This window comes from Orycteropus afer, unplaced genomic scaffold (assembly GCF_000298275.1).
Source record: "Orycteropus afer afer isolate SDZICR_OR568_19922 unplaced genomic scaffold, OryAfe1.0 scaffold00395, whole genome shotgun sequence".
NCBI lineage: Eukaryota > Metazoa > Chordata > Mammalia > Tubulidentata > Orycteropodidae > Orycteropus > Orycteropus afer.
The window spans coordinates 1957062-1961457 of record NW_006921982.1 but is presented as its reverse complement, the minus strand read 5'-3'; the positions used below and the strand labels follow the sequence as shown (position 1 = coordinate 1961457).

The 4396-nt window shown below is 34.7% G+C and overlaps 1 pseudogene; it reads left to right on the top strand.

Annotated features, from left to right (window-relative positions):
- Nucleotides 1–4193: 4193 nt before the first annotated feature.
- Nucleotides 4194–4323, top strand: LOC122151342 (annotated as a pseudogene).
- Nucleotides 4324–4396: the final 73 nt, after the last annotated feature.

Sequence of the window (4396 nt, the reverse complement as noted above, 5' to 3'; positions counted from 1 at the left end):
AATGCAGGATACTTTCCATTCCCTCATTTTAAAACTTTCTATGCAATCATGATAGTCAAAACAGCCTGGTATTGGTACAATGACAGAGACATAGATCAGTGGAAAAGTATTGAGAACCCAGCAGTAACCCTGTCTACCTATGGACAGCTGATCTTTGACAAAGAACTGAAATCCATTAATTGGGGCATGGACAGTCTAACAAACGGTGCTGGCAAAACTGGATTTCCATTTGAGGAAAAATGAAACAGGATCCACATCTCACACCATGTACGAAGACCAACTGATGATGGATCAAGACCTAAATGTGAAGCCTAAAACCATAAAGATCATCAAAGAAAAAACAGGAGCAAATTAGGGGCCCTGATACATGGCATAAATACACTATCAAACATAACTGAAAATGCACAAATAGCAGAAGAAAAGATAGATGACTGGGAACTCCTAAAAATTAAATATTTATTCACATCAAAATACTTTACCAAAAGAGTAAAAAGAGAATCTACAAACTGGGGGAAAAGGAAAAAAAAAAAAATTGGCAATGGCATATTGAACAAGAGACTAATCTCTAAAATTTATATAAAGCTTTAATATCTCAATGCCAAAAAGTCAACCAATCCAATTATGGAATGAGCAGAGGAAATGAACAGATACTTCACCAGAGTAGACATTCAGGTGGCCAACAAAGATATGAAGACATGTTCATGATCATTAGCCATTAGAGAAATGAAAATCAGAACAACAATGAGACATCATCTTACCCCAGCATTAATAGAAATGTTCAAAAATAAATAAATAAACCAGAAAACAACAAACACTGGTGAGGGTGTGGAGAGACTGGAACCCTCATACATTGCCAGTGGGACTCTACAATGATGCAAACACTATGGAAAATGGAATGACACTTCTGCAAAAAGTTGGAAATAGACATACCATGTAATCCAGCAATCCTACTAGTAGGTATATATCTTAGAGAAATAAGAGCCTTGACATGAACAGATACATGCACACACATGTTCATCCCAGTATTCACAATAGCAAAAAGATGGAAATAAGTGTCCATCAGTGGATGAATGGATAAACAAACTATGGTACATACACACAATGGAATAAGCACATAAAAGAATAACGATGAATCTGTGAAACACCTCATAAGATGGATGAAACCAGAGGATATTATGCTGAGTGAAATTAGTCAATCACCAAAGGACAAATATTATAGGAGCTCTGGTAGCATAGTGCCTAAGGCACTTGACTGCTAACCAGAAGGCTGGCGGTTCTAACCCACCAGCCACTCCTTGGAAGGAAGGTTGGGCAATCCTACTTCCGTAGTGATACTGCCTCGGAAACCCAAGGAGGGGTCGCTATGAGTCGGGGCCGCCTAACGGCAAATAACAACAACATGGTAAAAAGTCAAAAACAGGTTCACAGAAAGGAACATTCTTTAAAGGTTACTGAAGTGGCAGGGGAAAGGAAGTTAAATCACTGCTAGAGGTAGATAAAAATTAACTTGGTGAAAAAAAAAAAGAAAAGAAAAACCAGCTGCCATTAAATCAATTTCAACTCACTGCAACCCCCATTGGGTTTCTGAGACAGTAAATCTTTACAGAACTAGATTGCCCCATCTTCCTTCCACAGAGTGGCTAATGAGTTTGAACTGCCAACCTTCAGGTTAGCAGTCAAATGATTTAGGCATTGCACCACATGGACCCCTTTACTTGCTACAGGGTAGAAATATTAACTTGAGTGAAGGGAAATAAAATATATAGTAAGGAAGAGAGCAGTACAAAATGATCAAGGCCAAGCAAAACACTGAGAGAAGCATAAAAGTTAAAGGCAGTAAAGGTAAATACTATTCCATACACAGTCCTGAAATAATAGTAATAATAATAATTTAGGAGTGGGTACAAAAGTACATATGCTAGCTGAAGTAGTGTGACAAAGTGAATGACTACATCCATGGATATATATAGGCTTGACAGAGGATATTTCTACATATGTGTTTACATGTGCTGCAATATACATGTGAATATAGTAGAGCATTAAAAAAAAAAAAAAAAAAAAACTCTTTGTCGTCAAGTCGGATCTGACTCCTCCTTGGGTTTCTGAGGTGGTATCGCTACAGATGTAGATCACCCAATCTTCCTTCCAAGGAATGGCTGATAGGTTTGAACAACCAGCCTTCTGGTTAGCAGTCAAATCCCTTAAGTACTATGCCACAAGAGCTCCTGTAGTAGAGCATACAAGGGGTAAATTATAAAAACTTCTTAGCCATAACGAAACACCTTGAAGCAATGAATTGCTGGTGTGCTGGGGGCCCAGAACCATAGTCTCAGGGGACATCAATGTCCATTGGTATAGCATAGTCCACAAAGACAATGTACTACATCCGACATAATTAGATATAGGATAGATAGGCCTATAAGGTGAATAATAATACAAAGGAGGTACACTCTCATTAGAACAGTCAACTCTAGGAGATCAAAATGTAGGCATTCAAAAAGTAAGGAAGTAGGAGGAGTGTTGTTACATATTGGGGATGGTGATCAGTATCACAAAACAAAGTGTGCATGAATTGTTTAATAGAAAACTAATTTGCTCTGTAAACTTTCTCACAAATCACAATAAAAAAAGATTTTTCAAAATAAAAAAAAGCTAGAATACATGTTTGTGTGTATGTGTGTGTATAGATATAAAGGCAAAAATACAAAAGTTAAAAAAAAAAACAGACTCCTACATCAAGTAATAATAACAAATGAAAAGATTTTAAAATACCTATAAATTTTAATAAATCAAAATACTAACAAATATCTATAATGTAATCAATATTAATAACTGGCAGACAATTTTTAAATCATTTCTTGTAAGAGAAAAAATTATTTTCTAAAAATTAAGATAATCAGTGCCTTTAATATATTTTTTAAAAATATGGTATTAACTGAGATGAATATATTTGTCATTTCAATTAAGCAAGTAGGGAGTTCTAATCTGAAAAATCAAAATGGAAATCTCTATGTAACTACACAACCTTAAAAAATTGTTTTGGCAAATGATACCTTAATGACGCAAATAAAATTTAATGAAGGTCTTATAAAATAATCTTAATGCACACAAGAAAGTGAATAGCTTAAATCCTAAAAAAACCATAAGTCATCAGCATTTCAGTCTAAATGATTTTGCTCAGGCTAAATCCACACAGAATTCTTTATTTTTCATAAATCCCTATTGTAATCCTTCATTAAAATTTTGATTGAGTCTTAAAGATATAAACTTCCTTTTGACAAACCTTTTCACTGACACTTTTGCTTTCAGTACAATTAATCTCTATCTCTTTTTGTGCGTTGGCAGTATAACTAAAAAGAACACCTTAACATTGGCTTTTATGTTATGTAATTATGACATTTTTGCTGGTTTTCTGATGAGGGAAATATTATTCATAATATCACCTTCAAGCATAATTTTACTTTTTATCCCATTTAAATTTTCCTCCAATTAAATTTTCATGATATAAAGAAAAATTTTAGAAAGAAATAATGTAATTTTTATTATCTATTAAGCACAGCTTCCAGTAATGAAAATTGCCATTTATCACAAAAAGAACAGCTCTAAGAAATTTAGAAGGATTATATCATCAGTCAATGAGGAAATTTTATTTTTGCCCTATGGGAACTAAGCTGAAGGAAATGGATTTCCAAGACTCTGGTGTCAGGGTGGTTAAAGCATTCAACTGCTAACCAAAAAAAGATAGACTTTTCCAACCCACACACACCCACATGCTCCTCTGTGGCAGATGAAGTAACCTGCTTCTGTAAAGATTTGTAGCCTTGGAAATCTCATGGGCAGTTTTACTCTGTCCCTATAGAGTTGCTGTGAGTTGGAATCAACTCAATAGCAGTGGTACAAATTTAGACATAAATATAGACTGTGTTTAATTTTGTTGGAAGGCACTAGATGATTATTTAATAAGATTAAAAAATATATATATATCAAGACACATGGCATGACTTAGCATTGCTGTTTCCAATCCCATCTCTTATTTAACATGGAGATGGGATGATTCCAATCAAGGGTCTGAAAAGGCAGATGTAGCAGTGCCCCTGATATCCACACGTTTTGGTCAAGGTTACAAACTTTATTCTTTGCTTTCATGTAATATCAGTTCTTATTGAAAATAATTTTTAAAATTTTCAGCCTCTATACTCGGTTCCTCTCTAGAGCGTACCAATCTTTGGTCTTTTACCAAAGGTTTACTGGTGATGGAACCACTTTGAGTTATAAACGGCACAAAACAACAACAACCAATTTTTGGGAACCCTTGCATAGGTTGTCCCTCAAATATGATGGTGAAATTAGGAGATTTCCAGATAAGCAGAAACTAAGGGAATTTGTTAAAACCAGA